Source organism: Lithobates pipiens, unplaced genomic scaffold (assembly GCF_037356315.1).
Source record: "Lithobates pipiens isolate NorthernLeopardFrog02 unplaced genomic scaffold, aLitPip1_a1.2 Scaffold_35, whole genome shotgun sequence".
In the NCBI taxonomy this organism is placed as follows: Eukaryota; Metazoa; Chordata; class Amphibia; order Anura; family Ranidae; genus Lithobates; species Lithobates pipiens.
Window position 1 is genome coordinate 22,844,702 of NW_027507811.1, and position 25,343 is coordinate 22,870,044.

Sequence of the window (25,343 nt, forward strand, 5' to 3'; positions counted from 1 at the left end):
AATAATAAAAGTAAAAAGAACAAACTTAGTCAAAACATAGCCAAAGTTCAGTAACCGGAATGGATAATCAGCCAAGCCAGAAGTCAGGGATCAATGTACTGGAACAGCAAACAGGATCTAGAGCCAGAAGGGATGTCGGAAAAGCAATTCTTCAACAGGATTGCAGGAGATAGTTTCTGTGATGTTGACCAAGGTGAAGGCAGAGATCCTCTGGACTGGACGGCTTAAGTAGGCAGGACTGACGAGCAGGATATCAACAGCTGAGTAACTGTGGAGAGATGGGAGCTGGCAATTTTTGCAGAGAGCTGAGCGGCCAGCTCAGAGAAGGAAGGGCTAAGCCCAGCCCTGACACGTGGTAGAGAGTCCACTTGTCAGGCCAGAGTTACCTCCGAACTGATCCCCATTACCTTTTAAGTATTTCCCAATAACAATGTTGGTTGACCATTTTACCATGTTCTCTGAACTCGTAGGGAACTATCCCCTTGTGATGAAAAAAAAACCACCAGCATGAGCGTACGAGGGTTCGCAGTCTGTCCACATTTACATCCTTCCTTTGTGTTTTTGGCTGCCCAATTCCTGAGCCATCATGGAAATCTTCCCGCCCCTCATTAAACCGTCTATGCCATTCAAAAACACTTGATTTCTTCTCGGAATGTTCACCATAAACCTGTTTTACCAGAGCTAACGTTTCACTCGCACTTTTGCCAATTTTCATGCACAATTGGATGTTCATCTGCCGATCCAGATTCCTGTCACTTTTTCTCTGACAACAGCGCAGCGCATACACGTATTATTTGTTCTACTACTCCGTAAAGTCCGTGTCCACTGGTCTGCAACCCAGGAGAGTGAAAGAACGTGTCATAACAAGCTTGACTGCGAATGGCTGTGTGACCCACCACCATAGTGCTACACCGCGGGCATTCCAGAAATGTAATGGTCACACCTTGTACATTGTCTGGTAAGGAAACTGCAATAGTTGGTATTATAAGGAAAGGTGTGGGCTGTGGAATGGGAGGGGGGGAACGCTCTGCACTCTGGTGTAAAGGGGAACTCTGATGTTAGGGGCTTTCTGCTCACCAAACCTCCCGCTTACATCAGAATTCCCAGCATTCCCCCTTAAATTAGGGTTCGCAAAGCCCTCCTTACATCAGCGTCCACAGGGCACCCCTTACATCTGAGTCCCCCTTACCTTAGTGTACTCACTCGCTTGGCAGGAGAGAGAAGGGAGGGAGGAGGGAGACTTCAGTCACAGACATGGTTGGTGAGCTCACTCACCCAAGGATGGAGGCTCAGAGGTACAGAATGCCGGGGATTGGAGTGTGGGTAGGCAGGCAGGTAGGGGTGGGAAGAGGAGGAGCAAATCAAGCCCTCTCTCCTCTCCATGTATGGGAGTGGGGCCATGTGCACACCTATCCACTCGGCGGTTGTGGTACTTGGTTACTTGGAAAGCCACAGTCCATTCTGAATATTGTGTTCGGGTTTCAGGCGCTCGGAAACCCACACATATGATTCAAAACCTGGACTGTCCGGGAGAATCCCGGACAAGTGGCAACCTTATTCACACTATGTGCGGCGTGGCACACAGCAGGGGGTCTGGTGCCTCCCCGTTCAGCAGTTCAGGTCTGAATTGTTGCCTGAATTCGGGCCTGAAACAAAGCCAAAGACGCACATGACCCTTCTGCTGTGCGCTCCGCGGCCGCCCCAGAGATGTGTGAATCATCTCCATTGAGAAACGAACACACTCTCCTGTCATGCGAATTGGATGCCGGGAAACAAGCTGGTGATTTAGGTAACTGAGGTACACATTTAGTACATTAAAGCAAGGTGTACATAGACCGAATGTCCTCCGGTTCTGCAGGAACCTGGACAACTTTCGGTCCATGGAATCTCAGGCTCGAGATTTAAAAAGTTTTTTGTGAACACTCTGGTGTCTAAGAAGGTTGTTTTTCTGAATGAAACATTTGCCATTTCCCACATATTGCCCTCAATCACCCCTGATAACCCACTGGGTCCCTGGCTTGGCCCTCTGCTGAAGCTTTCCCACTTCTTCACCATCCCTGGCTGGTTAAATGGCTGCTCTGGTACTTCTTCAGACTTCCATACACTGGCCTCTGATAACAGGAATGGTTGTCCCTTGCTGGTAGCTATTCCTCCCTTTACCTCTGGCCTTGATCATCGCCCCTGGCGATAGGATGGCAGCCCCTTGTGGCTTCTCCCTCACCGCTGGCAATGATGTGATTCCCCATCCGGTGGGACCTCTACAACTTGGTTGGGCTACCGACCGAAAGGCCTATCAAACCCGGATAGGCCTCAGACAGCCTAGTAGCCAGCTGCTCCTGGGATAGGCCTCAGGCATCTGGCCTAGCAACCCGGAAGCCTTGTAGCACACGTCCACCCAGACAGCCGTCCAGGTGGCACCGAAGTCCGGTCACCTGACTCCTCTGGAATAAATAGGCTCTCCCAGCAGGCCAAGAGACTAAAGAAACCCCTGCCAATTGGCTGAAACAACCCATCCATTCCTAGACTGAATTCACTATGCCCCCTGTCATTCTATTGCCACAGGCAACAATGCCACCTAGTGACGGAAGAGAGAGATGCATCAAATCCAGGGTTAGGGAAAAGCCAGTGAATCCCCCCAATCAGCCAGGCTAGTTACCACCTAGCAAGCTAAATTTGTTAGCAACCCTGCCTGCTACCAGGGTGCTACATACGTAAAACATTTCCTGCACTCTGAACAGAAAAAAGGACACTCGCATACCTCCCAACATTTTGAGATGGGAATGAGGGACACCTACTAGCAAACATATGTAGGCATAGGACATGCCCCCTGACACGCCCCTTAAAGGGGACATAACCAAAAAAAAAGGTTAATAAAATCCACAAGTGCTTTTTTTTACCACTACTATTCCTTTATATTGGCTTTTAAAATTAACAATTAAAGCAATTTAGAATTTGGATGAAAGGTTTAGCTCTGGGAAACACTTTTTGAAAGATAAAAAGTGCATTTTATATACAACTATATAGATTAGACCAAAATGAGGGACAAATGAGGAGGAATGAGGGACAGAGGGACATTGCTCCAAATCAGAAACAGTCTCTCGAAATCAGGGACAGTTGGGAGCTATGCACTCACCCGTGTGAATCCTCTGATGCATAAAAAGGCATTTTTAACAGCTTCAGCCCTGGAAGATTTTACCCCCTTCCTAACCAGAGCACTTTTTGCAATTCAGCACTGTGTGAGGGATGTATTCTTTAACCACCTCAATACAGTGCACTTACACCCCCCTTCCTGACCAGACCAATTTTAAGCTTTCAGCGCTCTCACAGTTTGAATGACAATTACTCAGTCATGCAACACTGTACCCATATAAAACTTGCATCCTTTTTTCCACACAAATAGAGCTTTCTTTTAGTGGTATTTAATCACTAGTGGGTTTTTTATTTTTTGTGCTATAAATAAAATAAAATGTAAATTTTGTGAAAAAAATGTCTTTATCTTTGTTTCTGTCATACTTTTTTGCTAATTAGTAATTTTTCTTTATAAATTTTGGCCAAAATTTATACTGCTACCTATCTTTGGTAAAAATAACCCACATTAGTGTATATTATTTGGTCTTTGTGAAAGTTATAGAGTCTACAAACTATGGTGCCAATCGCTGAAAATTGATCACATCTGATCAGGCCTTCAGTACATCAGGTGTATCTCATTTCTTGAGACACTAACAAGTCAGGAAAGTACAAATACCCCTCAAATGACCCCTTTTTACAAAGTAGACATTCCAAGGTATTAGGTAAGTAGCATGGTGAGTTTTTTTAAGTTGTCATTTTTCCCCACAATTCTTTGCAAAATGAAGATTTTTTTTTATTATTATTTTTTTTTTTTACAAAATTGTCATATTATCAGGTTATTTCTCACACACAGCATATGCATACAACAAATTACACCCCAAAATACATTCTGCTACTCTTCCCGAGTACGGCGATACCACATGTGTGAGACTTTTACACAGCCTGGCCACATACAGAGCACCAACATTGAAGTAGTACCTTCAGACATTCTACGAGCAAAAATTACGCATCTCATTTTTCAACCACCTACTACACTTTTGAAGGCCCTGGAGTACCAGGACAATGGAATTTCCCATAAAATGACCCCATTTTGGAAATCAAACACCCCAACGTATAATCTGTGAGGCATAATGAGTCTTTTGAACGGTTAATTTTTTTTCAGAAGTTTTTGGAATATGTGGAAAAAAATTAAAACGCATTTTGTTTCTAACACATAGCATGTATATAGCAAAAATTACACCCCAAAATACATTCTGCTACTCTTCCCGAGTATGGCGATACCACATGTGTAGGACTTTTACACAGCGTGGTCACACAGAGAGGCCGAACATTGAAGTAGTACGTTCAGGCGTTCTAGGAGCATAAATGACACATCTCATTTCATTCCTACCCATCACACTTTTGAAGGTCCTGGACCACCAGGACAGTGAAATTACCCACAAAATGACCCCATTTTGGAAAGCAAACACCCCAACGTATATTCTATGAGACATGGGTTGCAAATAGGTACTCGGGTACTCTGATGGCCTGGTGACAGGTACTCGGGTACTCTGATGGCCTGGTGACAAGTACTCGGGTACTCTGATGGCCTGGTGACAGGTACTCTAAAGGCTTGGTGACTGGTATTTGGGTACTCTGAAGGGCGGTGACAGGTACTCATATGGACTGACAGGTACTCGGGTACTCAGATGAACTGTGACAGGTACTCGGGTACTCAGATGGACTGAGACAGGTACTCGGGTACTCAGATGGACTGAGACAGGTACTCGGATGGACTGGGACAGGTACTCGGGTACTCAGATGGACTGGGACAGGTACTCGGGTACTCAGATGGACTGGGACAGGTACTCGGGTACTCAGATGGACTGGGACAGGTACTCGGGTACTCAGATGGACTGGGACAGGTACTCGGGTACTCAGATGGACTGGGACAGCTACTCGGGTACTCGGATGAACCGTGACAGGTACTCGGGTACTTTGATGGGCTGTGACAGGTACTTGGGTACTTTGATGGGCTGTGACAGATACTCGGGTACCATGATGGACTGTGACAGGTACTCGGGTACCCTGATGGACTGTGACAGGTACTCGGGTACTCTGATGTGCCGTGACAGGTACTCGGGTACTCTGATGTGCCATGACAGGTACTCGGGTACTCTGATGTGCCATGACAGGTACTCGGGTACTCTGATGTGCCGTGACAGGTACTCGGATGTGCCGTGACAGGTACTCGGGTACTCTGATGGGTTGTGACAGGTACTTGGGTACTCTGATGGGCTGTGACAGGTACTCGGGTACTCTGATGGGCTGTGACAGGTACTCTGATGGGCCGTGACAGGTACTCGGGTATTCTGATGGGCTGGGATAGGTACTCGGGTACTCTGATGGGCTGTGACAGGTACTCGGGTACTCTGATGGGCTGTGACAGGTACTCCGGTACTCTGATGGGCTGTGACAGGTACTCTGATGGGCTGTGACAGGTACTCGGGTACTCTGATGGGCTGTGACAGATACTCTGATGGACTGTGACAGGTACTCGGTTACTCTGATGGGCTGTGACAGGCACTCAAATACTCTGATGGACTGTGACAGATACTCTGATGGACTGTGATTGACAAGTACTATGAGGGGTGGTGACAGGTCCTCTTTATTGGGGGGGGGGGCAATCAGTGTGCTTGATGTGTACTGTAGGCGGTAACAAGATGTAACATCTGGTTACCGCAGTTTGTTTACATTTATTGATCGGCTGTGATCCTTTCACAGCCGATCACGTGGGTAAACAGCCGGCCAATGGCTGTTTACCAGCGTCGGTGACGAGCAGTGTTCCCGGGGAACACGCCGCCACCGACATGATCGCGCGCATGCGTTGTGCACAGTCGGGGTGTGACCATCTGTGATCGCCCGTGACTTCATCACAGTCGATCACGTGGTAAACAGCCATAACCAATGGCTGTTCATCCCCTTCGGTGGCGAGCAGTGTCTCCGTGACACGCCGCCACCAAAGAAACAGGGGTGTGCGCGCATGATCGCGCGCATTCCCTGTTTAAACGGGAGGCCGTCATATGACGGCCTCCCGCCACAATAGCTGCGCCGCCTGGCCGTCATTTGACGGCCGGCGGTCAGCAACTAGTTAAGGATGGTGTCCCATTATCTTGTACATAACAATCTGGAAATAAACTAAGTTCTCCCTCTAAGGTATTCTTATTCCATGCACAGGGACCACTTATTGGAAACCAATTTTTTTTATATATTTTTATTTTCCATTTTCTGAATGGTACAATATTACGAATATCCACAACTTACATCTCAATTGCTCTTGCATTATGATACTTAACCATTCTTTTTAACATAAATAAAAAAAGAAACATAACGATTAACATACACCAAGTATATTACAAATAACAATTATAATTCCAGCAAAACATCTACAAACAAATGTAACTAATAGTCTTTATCCACATCCGGATGTGAATGTAATAAATGTTAAAGTATACATCATGTTTTACATTGAAAAGTCATATATGTTTGTACAGCACTAAACAGTTTCACAGAATTCTGGAACTTGGAGCAATAATCACTATAATAAATAAAGACAAACCAGATACAGAATACAATACACTAAAAACACACCCGATAACAGCATCTGTGCAATGACATTTGTACTGCGAATGGACCCTCCTTTACTTCATTTGTTGGGAATATGACATTATACAGAAGGAATGAAGATTAATTTTTATTATGGTGTACGGTATCTCCACCTCATTTGTGGGGAACGTGACCCTATATTGAGGAATGGAGGTGGACCTTTCATATGGTGTACAGTATCTCCTCCTCATTTGTTGGGAACATGACGTTATATTGAGGAATGGAGATGGACCTTTCATATGGTGTACAGTATCTCCTCCTCATTTGTTGGGAACATGACGTTATATTGAGGAATGGAGATGGACCTTTCATATGGTGTACAGTATCTCCTCCTCATTTGTTGGGAACATGACGTTATATTGAGGAATGGAGATGGACCTTTCATATGGTGTACAGTATCTCCTCCTCATTTGTTGGGAACATGACGTTATATTGAGGAATGGAGATGGACCTTTCATATGGTGTACAGTATCTCTTCCTCATTTGTTGGGAACATGAAGTTATTTGAGGAATGGAGATGGACCTTTCATATGGTGTACAGTATCTCCTCCTCATTTGTTAGGAACATGATATTATAGTGAGGAATGGAGATGGAACTTTAATATGGTGTACAGTATCTCCTCCATTTGTTGGGAACATGACGTTATATTGAGGAATGGAGATGGACCTTTCATATGGTGTACAGTATCTCCTCCACATTTGTTAGGAACATGATATTATAGTGAGGAATGGAGATGGAACTTTAATATGGTGTACAGTATCTCCTCCATTTGTTGGGAACATGACGTTATATTGAGGAATGGAGATGGACCTTTCATATGGTGTACAGTATCTCCTCCTCATTTGTTGGGATCATGACATATTGAGGAATGTCGATGGACCTTTCATATGGTGTCCAGTATCTTCACCTCATTTGTTGGAAACATGATATTATATTGGACATTGGAGATGGACCTTTAATGTGGTGTCCAGTAGCTCCACCTCATTTGTTGGAAACATGATGTTATATGGAAGGAATGTAGATGGACCTTCCATATGGGGTACAATATCTCCAGTTCGTATATTGGGAACATGACGTTATTTGGAAGGAATGGAGATGGCCATTAATATGGTGCACAGTATCTTCTAATTTGGTAGTGTGGCTAATTGAAAGATTACATTCCTTGAAGACTGGAGATTTGTATATCATATGGTCTACAATATCTCTACTACAATTGATGGAACCGTTGGGCTGTGCGGTAGATACATCGATGATATTTTTATTGTCAAGTCAATTTATTTCATACTATTTTCCTTACTGAATGATATGAATTTCTCTGTCTCAATTCGAGGCAGCGCAGATGGTGTGTTTTTGGAAGAAAAAAGGTTTAACTTCTGACTACAGAAACCATTTTTTGCTAGAAGAGCTGTAGAAATATAGATTATTCTATGGGAAATGGTTTAAACTGGCTCCGTATCTGACTTTACTACATCGGTAAAATTTCCAATGTCCAACCAGGCTTTCTTTCCAAGAAAAACATGAAAAAGAAATTACACTTGTGTGAATTCTCTTGTCCGAGTATTACGCTTTTCTTAACAAAACATTTCCCACACTCCAAACAGAAAAATAGATGCCTCGCCCATGTGAATTTTTTTCTGTTTAAGACGGTATCCTTTCTGCTTGAAAAATTTCCACCCCCTCTGAACGAGCGCTCACCAGTGTGACTTTAAGCATAGAAGATGTTTTCCTTTCTCGTTGAAACATTTCCCGCATTTGAATCAGAGAAAAGGTTGCTAACGAGTGTGAATTTTCTGGTGTAAAAGAAGTTTTTCTTTTACAATAAAAGATTTTTCACACTTGGAACAGGAAAAAGGACGCTCGCCTGTGTGAATTTTCTGGTGTCTACGAAGGCCTCCTTTCTCTGTGAAACACTTCCCGCACTCTGAACAGGAAAAAGGACGCTCACCTGTATGAATTCTCTCGTGTCTAAGAAGGTCTCCTTTCTGAGTGAAACATTTCCCGCAGTGTGAACAGGAAAAAGGACGCTCCTGTGTGTGAATTTTCTGGTGTCTAAGAAGGCCACCTTTCTCTGTGAAACATTTCCCACACTCTGAGCAGGAAAAAGGGCGCTCACCTGTGTGAATTCTCCGGTGCATATAAAGGTCTCCATTGTAAGCAAAACATTTCCCGCACTCTGAGCAGGAAAAAGGACGCTCACCAGTGTGAATTCTCTGGTGTCTAATAAGGCCTCCTTTCTCTGTGAAACATTTCCCACACTCTGAGCAGGAAAATGGACGCTCGCCTGTGTGAGTTCTCTGGTGTATAAAAAGGTCACCTTTGTGAGCAAAACATTTCCCGCACTCTGAACAAGAAAAAGGACGCTCACCTGTGTGACACCTCTGGTGTATAAGCAGCTTTCCTTTGTTCGGGTAACATTTCCCACACTCCGAACAGAAAAAAGGATTTTTATAAGCGTGAATTTTCTGGTGTCTAAGAAGTGCTCTGTTGTCAGGGAAAGCTTTCCCGCACTCTAAACATGACAAAGAATTGTCTCCTATATGAACTTCTTCATGGTTTAAAAGAGATTCCTTGGAATTAGATGGATCTGTTGGTCTTTGACCAAAGGAATTTGTTGTTGGGGAATGTTGTGATGTCCCGTTATCTTGTTCATAATCTGGAAATAAAATAAGATCTCCCTCTGTGGTATTCATATTCCATACACAGTGTCCATCTGTTGGAAAGCAATGTTTAAAAAAGTGTTATAGGAATTTTTCTAGTCCTGCATTCAGGAGTTTAATACTTTGATGCAAAGTTTACCAACTTTAAAGGCCTCTATCATAGTATTAGGTGCAATCATATCAGAAATATATGAATACAAGCCACATAAAGGATACAATACACAAAAAGCACACATAAACAATTGTAAGAATGTTTGTGTATTGGTGATATTGTTACTTTTTCCATGAGATTTTTTTGAAAAAACGGTGATGGACATTTCATATGGTGTACAGTATCTCCTCCTCATTTGTTGGGAACATGACGTTATATTGAGGAATGGAGATGGACCTTTCATATGGTGTACAGTATCTCCTCCTCATTTGTTGGGAACATGACGTTATATTGAGGAATGGAGGTGGACCTTTCATATGGTGTACAGTATCTCCTCCTCATTTGTTGGGAACATGACGTTATATTGAGGAATGGAGATGGACCTTTCATATGGTGTACAGTATCTCCTCCTCATTTGTTGGGAACATGACGTTATATTGAGGAATGGAGATGGACCTTTCATATGGTGTACAGTATCTCCATCTGGCTTTCTGCGTATATTGGGTAAATAAAACAATTACATTCTACAGGAGAGGAGTGAGGATTTGTATACCATATGGCCTATAATACCTCTACCACATTTGTTGGGAATCTTGGGTTGAGGGTTCGATACATTGATGTTGTTCTCAATAGCAACACAGTCGAGACACAATACCTAACCATTGTCATGGTTATGCATTAGAGTTGTTCTCCTTACCTGTCTGCATGTGTTCATTTCTAGAGACCAGCCGAGCTTCACCTGACTGCTTTTATTTCCTTCCTCTGGAATGGCTCCACCCTAGCCCCTATCAGACTACACTATATTAACCTTTGCACTGCTAGCCTATCCTGCTGATCAACCTTTGTGTATTAGCTTCCTGTTTCCTGTCGTGTGCTCTGCTTCTGATTTCCGTTACCGACCTTGGCGTGTTCTGACCATCCCTGCTTGCCTGTGACCCTGACCTATTGGCGTGTACCCGACTATTCTGTTCTGCTTGTGGCCCCGACCTTGGCTTTGTCCCTCACCATCCCTATCCTCCTGTTACCTACTGTGGGTGTGAGCTGGGGGACCCTGGGGGTCGCGACCTGGAGCCAGTTGCAGCCAAGACCATCTTCACCACTCGAAGCTCTGGTGAACACCAGCTGGCTCTTAGACTCCGCGCCCCGGGGAATCTTACGCTCTTACCCCAGTGGGATCTGTCCCCCGTCTGCAGCCGTCAGCCGTAGGGTCCACAGCCTTGCGGTGCATCCCCAACCCTACGGTGTGCACCTGTCACCTGGGCTCTAGGTGACCTGACAGTTTGATCAGCCATGGACCCGGCTGACGTGCCGCTCCCTGCAGTCGATCCATTGCAGGGCATAGTGCGGAGACTCGAGACCCAGGAATCTAATCAGACTCAGGTGATGCGATTCCTCCAGGATCTGGCTTCTCGCTTCGAGCAGCTACAGGCTTCCTTGGGAACCCCGAACCCGCAGCCTCAAGTACAGTCTGCGACTGCACCTATCGCACCAGTCGCATCCACGCATTCATTAGTACTGCCTGCTCCGTCCCGTTTCTCTGGGGACTCCAAGGCCTGCAGGGGCTTCCTCAGCCAATGCACCATTCATTTTGAGCTCCAGCCTCAAAACTTTCTATCCGATCGGGCAAAGGTAGCCTATATCATTTCTCTCCTCTCCGGTGAAGCTTTAGCCTGGGCTGCCCCCCTGTGGGAGAAAAATGATCCAGTGGTTTCCAGCCTGTCCGACTTCTTGAAGCTCTTTCGTAACATCTTTGAGGAGCCAGCTCGGGTTTCTTCTGCGGCTAGTGCCCTTTTACGCCTTCGCCAAGAATCTGGTTCAGTGGGCCAATATGCACTTCAGTTCCGTATCCTTACAGCGGAATTGAGCTGGAACAATGAGGCCCTGGTCGCAACCTTTTTACATGGCCTCTCAGACCGAGTGAAGGACGAATTAGCAGGAAGAGCTATCCCCGCCGGTCTAGATGAAGTCATTTCCTTATGTAATCAACTTGACATTCGCTTCCAGGAGAGGTCCTTAGAAAAAAGACGCCAGCACCCCCCAGGTTCTAGTCAGCCTGAGCTTTTTCCCCGTCGCCCTGTGGAGCATCTTCCGTCTGCTGAGGAGCCCATGCAGCTGGGCCAGACCAGACTAACCCCCGAAGAACGTGCTAGACGCAGAACTCTGGGCTTGTGTCTTTATTGTGAGGGAAAGGGTCATTTTCGTGACTCCTGCTCGCTCCGTCCGGGAAACGCTCGGGTCTAATACATTTGGAAGGTGGAGTATTGGACCCAGAAACATCACCTTCTCGTCTCCTTCTTCCGGTGTTCCTCCATGTAGGCACTTCTCCCCAATCAGTCCTAGCATATCTGGACTCCGGGGCTGCCGGCAATTTTATGGACTGGAGAACTGCCTCTTCTATGAAGCTTACCCTTTCTCCCCTCGCTACTCCACTAGTAGTCTCGGCAATTGATGGCACTGTGCTCCCAGGGGGTCCTATCCGTTTCCAGATGCTACCTATTAGGATGTCGGTAGGGATACTCCACCAGGAGTGGATCTCCTTCCTCATCCTACCCAAGGCCTCTACCCCCATTGTATTGGGTCTTCCTTGGCTGCAGCTCCACTCGCCACATGTGGACTGGGTATCTGGGCAGATCCTGGCCTGGGGTCCTTCGTGTTTCTCGTCTTGTCTTTCCTAGGTGACCCCCAAGAGGAAACTTCCCATTGCTACCACATCTGTCTCGTCCGATCTTCCTGCGGCTTATAGCGATTTCCGGGATGTGTTCTGTAAGAAGTCTGCTGAGGTACTTCCTCCTCACAGATCTTTTGACTGTGCTATTGACCTTGTCCCTGGAGCAACCCTGCCCAGGGGTCGTACCTACCCTTTATCCATTCCAGAGACCCAAGCCATGTCTGAGTATGTCGCTGAGAATTTGGAGAGAGGTTTCATCCGGAAATCCTCATCGCCTGCAGGAGCAGGGTTCTTTTTCGTTGCCAAAAAGTATGGCACCCTCAGGCCCTGCATTGACTATAGAGGTTTAAACGCTGTGACTATTAAAAACCGTTACCCCTTACCTCTAATATCTGAGCTATTTGACAGGTTGAAGGGGGCTTCCATTTTCACTAAATTGGATCTCAGAGGTGCATACAATCTCATTCGAATACGAGAAGGTGACGAATGGAAGACCGCATTTAACACTAGGGACGGGCATTACGAGTACTTGGTTATGCCTTTTGGTTTGTGTAATGCTCCAGCTGTGTTCCAGAACTTTGTCAACGAAATATTCAGGGATCTACTGTACCAGTTTGTTGTCATCTATCTGGATGACATTCTCATCTTTTCCCAAAATCTGCCTGCTCACAGAAACCATGTACGCACCGTACTTCAGCGCCTTAGAGAGAACAATCTCTATGCCAAGATGGAGAAATGTTCCTTTGAATGTTCCGAGGTCCTGTTTCTGGGATGTTTTGTTTCTAGTGAGGGTCTTCGCATGGATCCCGGAAAGGTCTCTGCCATTACCAACTGGCCCCTTCCTGCTAGCCTCAAGGCCACACAGCGTTTCCTTGGCTTCACAAATTATTATAGGCAGTTCATAAGGAATTACTCTTCCATTGCTGCGCCTATTATCGCTTTGACCAAGAAGGGTGCTAATGCCAAAGACTGGTCTTCCGAGGCTGTCTCTGCGTTTCACGATCTGAAACAGGCCTTTGTCTCTGGACCCCTCTTGAGGAGACCAAATCCTGAAGACCCATTTTTTATTGAAGTAGACGCTTCTTCGATGGGGGTGGGAGCTGTGCTTCTTCAGGACTTTGAGAAGAAACGTCAACCATGTGCGTTCTTCTCCAAAAAAAATTCTCAGGCAGAGAGAAATTATGCCATTGGTGATCGGGAACTTCTCGCAATTAAATTGGCGTTGGAGGAGTGGCGTCATCTCTTGGAAGGTTCCCCTCACTCATAACGATCTTTACTGATCATAAGAATCTACAGTACCTACAGAATGCTAAACGTCTGAACCCCAGACAGGCCAGGTGGAGTCTCTTCTTTTCTCGTTTTAAATTCACGATTACGTACAAACCTGGTTCCTGCAACGGTCGAGCTGATGCACTCTCTAGGTCATTTGACACCTTGGACGAGGAGTCCAACCCTGATCCTGAGCCGATTATTCCTACCTCTTGCATTGTTGCCCATTCTACCACCCTGGAATCAAAGATTCCTCCTGGTAAGACCTTTGTTCCCACGGAGCTAAGAACCAAGATCCTTCGTTGGGGACATGATTCCAAGATGGCAGGTCATGCTGGGTTCCTCCGATCCTTCCTGCTTATCAGTCGTCACTACTGGTGGCCTAATCTCCGCTCGGATGTTAAAGACTATGTTAAGGCTTGTCACGTCTGTGCTCAGTCTAAATCTTCCACTCAAGCCCCTGCTGGTCTTCTCATGCCCTTGCCCATTCCTAAGGAGCCCTGGTCTCATATCGCCATGGATTTTATCACTGATCTTCCACTATCGGAGAATAATACGGCCATTTGGGTAGTAATCGATCGGTTCTCCAAGATGGCTCATTTTGTTCCTCTTCCTGGTCTCCCTTCTGCCCCTGCCTTGGTTCCCATTTTTGTACGAGAGATTTTCCGCCTTCATGGTGTTCCTTCGCATGTCGTCTCGGACAGGGGTGTGCAATTTACTTCTCGTTTTTGGGGAGCCTTTTGCAAATCCCTCGACATTACCTTGGATTTTACCTCTTCTTATCATCCCCAATCCAATGGCCAGACTGAGAGAGTTAATCAGGAGTTAGAGGTCTTTCTCCGTACCTTGGTCTCTGCCCATCATGATGATTGGGCATCACTATTACCGTGGGCTGAGTTCTCCCACAATAATCATGTTAACGTCAGTTCTCAGAAAACACCCTTCCTCACTGTTTATGGAAGACATCCTCAGCTTTCCCTTCCTATGATTTGTTCTTCTGACATTCCAGCTTTGGCTACTGTTCAGGAATCATTCAATTCCATGTGGGCTGACGTTCATGATTCCCTCCAGAAAGCTGCCAACAAATTCAAGAGTTTTGCTGACCGTCGCAGGCGTAAGCCACCCTCTTTTCAGCCAGGAGACAAAGTCTGGCTCTCCACCAGGAACATCAAACTCCGGGTTCCTTCCCTCAAATTTGCCCCAAGATTCATTGGTCCATACACCATAATTTCTAAACTGAATCCGGTTTGTTTCAAGCTCCAGATTCCCAAAAGCCTCAAAATCTCTAACTCCTTCCATGTTGCCCTTCTAAAGCCGTTAGTCCTCAATAAGTTCTCTCGTCCTTCCCCTACCATAGCACCGGTCTCTGAGGATGATCAGGAGTACGAGGTTAGCCAAATTTTGGATTCCCGACTCTGTAGAGGCATTCTCCAGTACCTCGTGCACTGGAAAGGTTTTGGTCCTGAGGAGAGGTCGTGGATTTCGGCTTCCGAGGTCTTTGCACCTCGTCTGTTGAGGAAGTTTCATTTGAAGTTCCCCTCTAAACCTGGTCCCAGGCGGGGGAGGGGGAGGCCTCGTAAGAGGGGGGGTACTGTCATGGTTATGCATTAGAGTTGTTCTCCTTACCTGTCTGCATGTGTTCATTTCTAGAGACCAGCCGAGCTTCACCTGACTGCTTTTATTTCCTTCCTCTGGCTCCACCCTAGCCCCTATCAGACTACACTATATTAACCTTTGCACTGCTAGCCTATCCTGCTGATCAACCTTTGTGTATTAGCTTCCTGTTTCCTGTCGTGTACTCTGCTTCTGATTTCCGTTACCGACCTTGGCGTGTTCTGACCATCCCTGCTTGCCTGTGACCCTGACCTATTGGCGTGTACCCGACTATTCTGTTCTGCTTGTGGCCCCGACCTTGGCTTTGTCCCTCACCATCCCTATCCTCCTGTTACCTACTGTGGGTGTGAGCTGGGGGACCCTGGGGGTCGCGACCTGGAGCCAGTTGCAGCCAAGACCATCTTCACCACTCAAAGCTCTGGTGAACACCAGCTGGCTCTTAGACTCCGCGCCCCGGGGAATCTTACGCTCTTACCCCAGTGGGATCTGTCCCCCGTCTGCAGCCGTCAGCCATAGGGTCCACAGCCTTGCGGTGCATCCCCAACCCTACGGTGTGCACCTGTCACCTGGGCTCTAGGTGACCTGACAACCATTTAAGCACTAGGCCTATTTCTGAAACGTGTTGTTCACAAGTTAAAATCGCTATTTTTTTGCTGGAAAATTATTTAGAACCCCCAAACATTATATATATATATTTAGCAGACACCCTAGAGAATAAAATGGATATCATTGCAATATTGTATGTCACATTGTATTTGCACAGCGGTCTTACAAACACAATTTTTTTGGGGGAAAAAAATACAACTTTTTTTTAAATAAAAAAATGAGTAAACAGTAAAGTTAACCAAAATTTTTTGTATAATGTGAAAGATGATGTTACGCCCAGTAAATTTATACCGAACACGTTATGCTTTAAAATTGCGCACGCTTGTGGAATGGCAACAAACTTAAATAAAAATCTCTATAAGCGACGATTTTTGAAATTGCTACAGGTTACCCGTTTAGCGTTAAACAGGAAATCTAGTACTAGAATTATTTCTCTCACTCTAATGATTGCGGCGATACCTCCCGTGTGGTTTGAACACCGTTTACATATGTGGGCACGACTTGCATATGCGTCCGCTTCTGCCAACACTGGGACACTGTGCCTTTAAAAAAAAATTTTTTGATCACTTTTATTAATATTGCAAGGAAAGTAAACATTTCTTGTGATAGAAATAAGCAGGACGGGGCCTCTTTAATGTGAGATCTGGGGTTAAAAAGACCTCAGATCTCTCACTTACACTTAAAAGCAATAATAAAAAAATATATACTATATATATATATATATATATATATATATATATATATATATATATATATATATATTTTTTTTTTTTTTTTTTTTTAAATGGCCAGAGGGCAGAAGTGATGTTTGACGTCGCTCCAGTCCTCTGAGGGCATAGAGTCAAGTGGGGGCCATCTTGCCCTCACTCGACTTCCTGCCCATCCATCCATCGGACCTAATCATCTTCGGTAAGCGGCAGGAAACTACTTAATGGCGGCGGGAGAGGGGGTTACCTCTCCCGCCACCTATAAAAATAATCCTGTGTCGAATCTGCTACTGGGATCACTTTTATGTGGATAAATATACTGGGATTATGGCAGCGATTCTGGTATTTGACACCAAAGTAGCGACGTATATCCATGGTGGGCGGTGCGGAAGTGGTTAAGTAAGGATGTGACATTCTCTGTATAAAGAAAGAATTCTTTGTGGAACAGCTGCTGTAAAAATGTAGAATAGCATTGGTTTATTTTGTACTGACTGTCTCATAAAATGTGAATGGCCACCAATTTTTGAAGGAAAAACATGGTAGAATGTCTATGCAGGGAATTATTTTTCTGCCATTTGGGATCAGGGATAAACCCTTTATTTGATGTAGAAAATGTTGCTTTATATAGGCTTCTGCCTCAACTTGGATCAACTGTGGGTTTATTAATATATATTACTTACTTGTGTCCATATGTGGAGAAGATTCCTCCTGTAAACATTTCAGAATAATCTCTCCCTCCTCCATAGACTGCTGATCTCCACTCACCAACGACTCTTCTTCTTCCTCTTTAACCTCAACTTTGATGTCTATAAGTTCTTCATCCTAAACCACAAAAGGTGATAAAATGCTTGTGTAAAAAGAATACACAGTTATATAGATGCATATTTTAGGTTTAACTGTTCAATCCCATGTACCTCTTCTTGTTGAGGGAAGGTGTGACCTCCCAGTGTGGAATCCCAGGAATACAGAGGACGGGGACATCTCTCTGGTGGGTTCCCATTACTGGATCCATCTGTAGGAAACACACACACTGACTGAATACATTGTTTCTATGTGTTTATCAGATGATGGGGGATCTAGGTGGAGCCTCCGTACTGCTCTCTCCTTTACAATAAAGTCTCCTTTTACCCGGTGATGTGAGGGGCGGCTGATTCTCCATCATGATGTCCTTTAGATATCATATTACCTGATGTGAAGCTCTACATATCTTTAATCATCAATCTAGCTACTTGAACAGTTTCTGTATTTAGTGTTTATTACTCACCTGTGCCGATATCTAGAGAAGGTTCCTCCTCTTTAGGGGTCACCAACATCCATGCTTCCTCAATAGACGCCTGATAACCTGGCTCCTCTTCTTCCTCTTTAACCTTAACTTTCAGATACATCTGTTCATAATCCTAAACAAAAATAATAGAAAAAAAATATTAAAATAGGCAGACCAATAGGCTGAGAGAATAGTATAATCTCATAAAGTCAAGAGTCACTTTTGTGTTCTACCTGATGATGGTGGGGGATGGTGAGATCTTCCTGTGTGGAATCCCGGGAATACAGAGGACGGGGACATCTCTCTGGTTGGTTCCCATTACTGGATCCATCTGTAGGAAACACACACACTGACTGAATACATTGTTTCTATGTGTTTATCAGATGATGGGGGATCTAGGTGGAGCCTCCGTACTGCTCTCTCCTTTACAATAAAGTCTCCTCTTACCCGGTGATGTGAGGGGCGGCTGATTCTCCATCATGACGTCCTTGTAGAGATCCTTGTGTCCTCCTAAATACTCCCACTCCTCCATGGAGAAATAGACAGTGACATCCTGACACCTTATAGGAACCTGACACACACAATGATACAGTCACCATCCAGACACATCCCTTGTCTGTTACTGGATAATGTCCCAGAATTCCCAGCACTGCTCACCTACCTATCAGCAGATCAATGAACTTGTTGGTGACTTGTAGAATCTTCTCAGCACTGGTTACCTGGGGGTCCTGTGAAGACAGTTGCTGGCTGTTAATGGATCACCAAATATTTTCTGGATTGGGGAGGGACTTTGATCTAGTTCAGCTTTTAATTATTTATGAAAAGGTGAACTTAGCCTTTGAGTCCAGTCAGGAAGAGGAGGGGGTGGATAATGATGAGGTGCATGACCCAACTTGGATTGACGAGATGAAACAGTGGAGAGATGGGCAGGAGGAGGAGGAAATTGCAAAGCAGCAACATCCTTAGAGACTGAGCAGAGTACCCGAAAATAGACCCAGAACAGCGGGTATTGCTTAACAGCCACAGCGAGCCTTCATCATCTGTCAGGGGCAATATTAAGGAAAGGCTACCGCCCACTGAAAAAGCCATGGTCATCTGCAACGACTGTGCTCAGCACTTGAAACAAGGCAATGACATTACCAACCTGGGCAGTATCGTCATATGAAGTTCCATCATCAAGTTCAGTGAAGAGGCACACTTTGCCCACAAGAAAGAACAGCTTACTCACCCTGCTCCATCTCCCGCAGCTGTCAGCTTCATCTTTCTCCTTTATCTCCCTCCATTCTAGCAGTGTCATACAATACTTACCTTGCAGACGTCTGTTTGTCCAGCCAATGTCATCTACTACAGCTTGAATTACACGATATTACCAAAAGTATTGGGACAGATGCCTTTACACACACATGAACTTTAATGGCATCCCAGTCTTAGTCCGTAGGGGTCAATATTGAGTTGGCCCACCCTTTAAAGCTATAACAGCTTCAACTCTTCTGGGAAGGCTGTTCACAAGGTTTAGGAGTGTGTCTATGGGAATGTTTGACCATTCTTCCAGAAGTGCAATTGTGAGGTCAGGCATTGATGTTGGACAAGAAGGCCTGTCTCGTAGTCTCCACTCTAATTCATCCCAAAGAAGTTCCATCGGGTTGAGGTCAGGGCAGGCCAGTTAAGTTCTTCCACCCCCAAACTAGGGTTGCTACCTCATCCCTTTAAACCCGAACACATATGAATTACACAGGTTCTGAGTCTAATTAAATGCAGATAAGGCACCAAGTGAGTTTAATTACCACCTTAATCAGCCACAGAAGCTATGTAATCAATATGTGTTCGGGTTTAAAGGGATGAGGTGGCAACTCTATCCCAAACCCGCTCACCCGTGTCTTTATGGACCTTGCTTTGTGCACTGGTTCAATCCATTTGGTGGAGGGGGGATTATGGTGTGGGGGTTGTTTTTCAGGGGTTGGGCTTGACCCCTTAGTTCCAGTGAAGGGAACTCTTAAGGCATCGGCATACCAAGACATTTTGGACAATTTCATGCCCCCAACTTTGTGGCAACAGTTTGGGGATGACCCCTTCCTGTTCCAACATGAATGCACACCATTGCACAAAGCAAGGTCCACAAAGGAAGTCGTCCCAATACTTTTGGTACTACAGTGTATGTGGACACTGATGGGCAGAAGATTGCTCTGCCTACCAGTGCTGACGCTGCTGGTACTGGAACACTAAATCCAGAACTCATCTCTGATACACAAAACAGATCCCTAGGACACCAGGAATCAGAGAAAATTACTGGACAGTCTTGTAGGACCTGAGACATTTGGTCTGACCTTCCCTGGATCTCCTGATCCAGAGAAGACATGGACGTATGGCTGCCACCTCATCCCTTTAAACCCGAACACATATTAATCACACGGGTTCTGTGGCTGATTAAGGTGGTAATTAAACTCACTTGGTGCCTTATCTGCATTTAATTATCCTCAGAACCCGTGTAATTCAAAGGTGTTTGGGTTTAAAGGGATGAGGTGGCAACTCTACGGGATGTACCTGGTCTATAAACCAGAGGCTCTGGATGGACAGTTGGATAAATGATTCTATATTTAGGATGTCGCTGATTATATATTGTTCTCTTCTATATATGTAGTAGTATCTTCTGGAGATAAAAGACGTCACAGTGACTATGGAGGAAGAGGACGGACATGACGGGAGAGGGGGGGTTACTGGATGTAAATATAAGATAATATCTAATTACCTCCTCTGCTGCCAGTTCCAGCAATGTCTCCTCTTCTATTTTCTCCCAACTCAACTATCACCCGGAATTTCCTGTTTCTGTGTGACATCACTTCCTCAGTCCACCTTACATCACTTCCTGTGTGTGTGTGCGTTCCACTCACATTAAGTCAGAGCGCCTCCTTGTGGAAAATATCAATCCTGCAGTTTATATTATGTAGTGCAGAACTCTACTACGTTACATACATTAGTACACACAGATTATACACCTCATATAAATGAAGACAAAAAAAGAAAAACAAGATTTTTTTAATTGAAATACATTGTTATACCAATGTACCGTATATACAGACATCTCTCTCTCTCTCTATATATATATATATATATACAGTATCTCACAGAAGTGAGTACCCCCCTCATTTTTTGTTGTAAATATTTTATTCTATCTTTTCATATGACAACACTGAAGAAATGACACTTGTCTACAATGTAAAGTAGTGAGTGTACAGCTTGTATAACAGTGTAAATTTGCCGTCCCCTCAAAATAACTCAACACCCAGCCATTAATGTCTAAACCGCTGGCAACAAAAGTGACTACACCCCTAAGTGAAAATGTCCAAATTGGGCCCAATTAGCCATTTTCCCTCCCCGGTGTCATGTGACTCGTTAGTGTTACAAGGTCTCAGGTGTGAATGGGGAGCAGGTGTGTTAAATTTGGTGTTATCGCTCTCACTCTATCATACTGGTCACTGGAAGTTCAACATGGCACCTCATGGCAAAGAACTCTCTGAGGATCTGAAAAAAAACAATTGATGCTCTACATAAAGATGACCTAGGCCAGTGATGGCGAACCTTGGCACTCCAGATGTTTTGGAACTAAATTTCCCATGATGCTCATGCACTCTGCAGTGTAATCGAGCATCATGGGAAATGTAGTTCCAAAACATCTGGGGTGCCAAGGTTCGCCATCACTGACCTAGGCTATAAGAAGATTGCCAAGACCCTGAAACTGAGCTGCGGCACGGTGGTCAAGACCATACAGCGGTGTAACAGGACAGGTTCCACTCAGAACAGGCCTCGCCATGGTCGACCAAAGAAGTTAAGTGCACGTGCTCAGCATCACATCCAGAGGTTCTCTTTGGGAAATAGATGCATGAGTGCTCAGAAGGAAGCCTCTTCTAAAGATGATACACAAGAAAGCCCACAAACAGTTTGCTGAAGTCAAGCAGACTAAGGACATGGATTACTGGAACCACGTCCTGTGGTCTGATGAGACCAAGATAAACGTATTCAGTTCAGATGGTGTGAAGCGTGTGTGGCAGCAACCAGGTGAGAAGTACAAAGACAAGTGTGTCTTGCCTACAGTCAAGAATGGTGGTGGAAGTGTCATGGTCTGGTGCTGCATGAGTGCTGCTGGCACTGGGGAGCTACAGTTAATTGAGGGAATTATGAATGCCAACATGTTCCGTGACATACTGAAGCGGAGCATGATCCCCTTCCTTCGGAGACTGGGCCGCAGGGCAGTATTACAACATGACAACGACCCCAAACACACCTCCAAGGTGACCACTGCCTTGTTAAAGAAGCTGAGGGTAAAATTGATGGACTGGCCAAGCATGTCTCCGGACCTAAACTCTGAGGATGCATCTATGGGGCATCCTCAAATGGAATTTGGAAGAGTGCAAGGTGTCTAACATCCACCAGCTCTGTGATGTCGTCATGGAGGAGTGGAAGAGGACTCCAGTGGCAATCTGTGAAACTCTGGTGACCTCCATGCCCAAGAGGGTTAGGGCAGTGCTGGAAAATAATGGTGGCCACACAAAATATTGGACATTTTCACTTAGGGGTGTACTCACGTTTGTTGCCAGTGGTTTAGACATTAATGGCTGTGTGTTGGGTTATTTTGAGGTGAAAGCTAATTTACACTGTTATACAAGCTGTACACTCACTACTTTACATTGTAGACAAGTGTCATTTCTTAAGTGTTGTCACATGAAAAGATAGAATAAAATATTTACAAAAATGTGAGGGGTGTACTCACTTTTGTGAGATACTGTAAATATACACTATTTTACCAAAAGTATTGAGATGCCTGCCTTTACACACACATGAACTTTAATGGCATCCCAGTCTTAGTAAGGTTCAATATTGAGCTGGCCCACCCTTTGCAGCTACAGTGAGGGAAAAAGTATTTGATCCCCTGCTGATTTTGTACATTTTCCCACTGACAAAGAAATGATCAGTCTATAATTTTATTGGCAGGTTTATTTTAACCGTGAGAGACAGAATAACAACAAAAATATCCAGAAAAATGTATTTCCAAAAAGTTTAAAATTGATTTTCATTTTGATGAGCGAAATAAGTATTTGACCCCTTCGCAAAACATGACTTAGTACTTGATGGTGAAACCCTTGTTGGCAATCACAAAGGTCAGATGTTTTTTGTATTTTGCCACCAGGTTTGCACACATCTCAGGAGGGATTTTTTCCCACTCCTCTTTACAGATCCTCCAAGTCATAAAGGTTTCAGGCTGAAGTTTGGTAACTCAAACCTTCAGCTCCCTCCACATATTTTCTATGGGATCAAGGTCTGGAGGCTGGCTAGGTCACTCCAGGACCTTAATGTGCTTCTTCTTGAGCTACACCTTTGTTGTCTTGGCTGTATGTTTTTGGGTCATTGTCATGCTAGAATACCCATCCACAACTTATTTTCAATGCCCTGGCTGAGGGAAAGAGGTTCTCACCCAAGATTTTATGGCACATGGCCCCGTCCATCGTCCCTTTGATACAGTGAAGTTGTCCTGTCTCCTTAGCAGAAAAATACCCCTAAAGCATGTTTCCACCTCCATGTTTGACAGCGTCAACTCTTCTAGGAATGCTGTCTATGGGAATATTTGACCATTCTTCCAGAAGCGCATTTGTGAGGTCAGACATTGATGTTGGACAAGAAGGCCTGGCTCACAGTTTCTGCTCCAATTCATCCCAAAGGTGTTCTATTGGGTGGAAGTCAGGACCCTGTGCAGGCCAGTCAAATTCCTCCACCTCAAACTCGCTCATCCATATTTTTATGTACCTTGCTTTTTGCACTAGTCCAAATCATTTGGTGAAGGGGGGATTATGGCGTGGGCTCATTTTTCAGGGGTTGGGCTTGGCCCCTTAGTTCCAGTGAAGAGATCTCCTAAGGCAGTGATGGTGAACCTTGGCACCCTTGATGTTTTGGAACTACATTTCCCATGATGCTCATGCACTCTGCAGTGTAGTTGAGCATCATGGGAAACGTAGTTCTAAAACATCTGGGGTGCCAAGGCTCGCCATCACTGTCCTAAGGCATCAGCATACCAAGACATTTGACAATTTCATGCTCCCAACTTTGTGGGAACAGCGTGGGGATGGTCCATTTCTGGTCCGAAAATGACTGTGCACCAGTGCACAAAGCAAGGTCCAGAAAGACATGGATGAGCGAGTTTGGAGTGGAGGACCTTGACTGGCCTGCACAGAGTTCTGACCTCAATCCGATAGAACACCTTTGGGATGAATTAGAGCGGAGACTGCGAACCAGGCCTTCTCGTCTAACATCAGTGGCTGACCGCGCAAATGCACTTCTGTATGAATGGTCAAGCATTCCCATAGACACACTCCTAAACCTTGTGGACAGCCTTCCCAGAAGAGTTGAAGCTGCTATAGCTGCAAAGGGTGGGCCAACTCAATATTGAACCCTACGGACTAATACTGGGATGCCATTAAAGTTTATGTGCGTGTAAATGCAGGCGTCCCAATACTTTTGGTAATACAGTGTATATCATTTATTGTGAATACACACTGCTGTGGAAAAGTTTAAGGCAGGTGTGAAAATTAAGAATGAATAAAAAAAACTAAGAATGTTTACAGAAATAGAAGTATTAATAGTTTATTTTTATCACTGAACAAAATAGAAAGTGACTGAAGAGAATAGAATTTCGAATTAAATCAATATTTGGTGTGAAGAAATGCTGTAAAGTAAAAAAGGTTTCAAAAATATATATTTTAATTGTTTATTTTTATCAATTTACAAAATGCAAAGTGAGCGATCAGAAAAAAAAAAAAAAAATCGAAATCAAATATATAATATTTGGTGTGACCGCCCTTTGTCATCACTTCTTACACGTGCACACTATGTACACTTGCACAAAGTCAGGGATTTTGTAGGATTAGAGTCAGGTGTATGATTAATTATACCAATCAGGTGCTAATGATCATCAATTGCAAATGAAGGTTGAAACACAGTCATTCAATGAAACAGAAACAGCTGTGTAGGAGGCTTAAAACTGGGTGAGGATATGTAACAATGTTATTGTGTTTCTGGTCAGCTCACCATGCTGCTTTACTCTCATTTTTACGATGTTGATGATATATCTCTTAGCCAAGAGTTTGCGAGCATTGGAAGCTTTGGGGTTGCTGTAATAGTAGGGTTTCCATTTGTAAACATTGGATGGTATGTGTTCTTACGGATGTAAGCCCGTATGGGCTGTGTTAAGGACTGTAGACTTAGCGGCTGGCCAAGGAGACTTAATACAGCAGATGAAAGACACATCATGCTAACTTCCCTTCGGGATCAGAAGAATACCTTCACCACCATTGCTGGAACTATTGGGTTGTGGGGTAGATACATCGATGACGTTCTTATTGTCAACAGTTCAGGTTTCAAAATCTTTTCCTTACTGAATGATGTGAAGTGCTCTGTCTGGAGTCAGAGCAAACCAGACAATGTATTTTTGGAAGGAAAAAGGTTCACCTTCCCTCTACAGAAAGGATTCTTTGCTTTTCAGCAGTGCATTTTCTGGTGTCCAGCCAGGCTTTCGCTTCAAGAATAGCATAAAAAACAATAAGTCACTGTAAAGGAAATTTGTAAGTTCTGTATATAATTGTATTCTATTTTGTATGTATTGCACACTGCCCTCACTGTGCAACAGCACTAATAGTGTTTTCATTA

General features: G+C 44.6%; 1 protein-coding gene across 1 annotated transcript in view; it reads right to left on the bottom strand.

The window, feature by feature from the left end:
* Window positions 1-20,496, bottom strand: part of LOC143956276 (uncharacterized) — a 32,143-nt gene extending 11,647 nt beyond the window's left edge. Inside the window, exons 1-2 of the mRNA XM_077466485.1 lie at window positions 20,398-20,496; window positions 18,313-18,379 (exon numbers count right to left, since the gene is read on the bottom strand). The gene's annotated coding sequence lies outside the window, so the exon portion shown is untranslated. The remainder of the gene's footprint in view (window positions 1-18,312; window positions 18,380-20,397) is intronic.
* Between the last annotated feature and the right edge of the window lie 4,847 nt (window positions 20,497-25,343).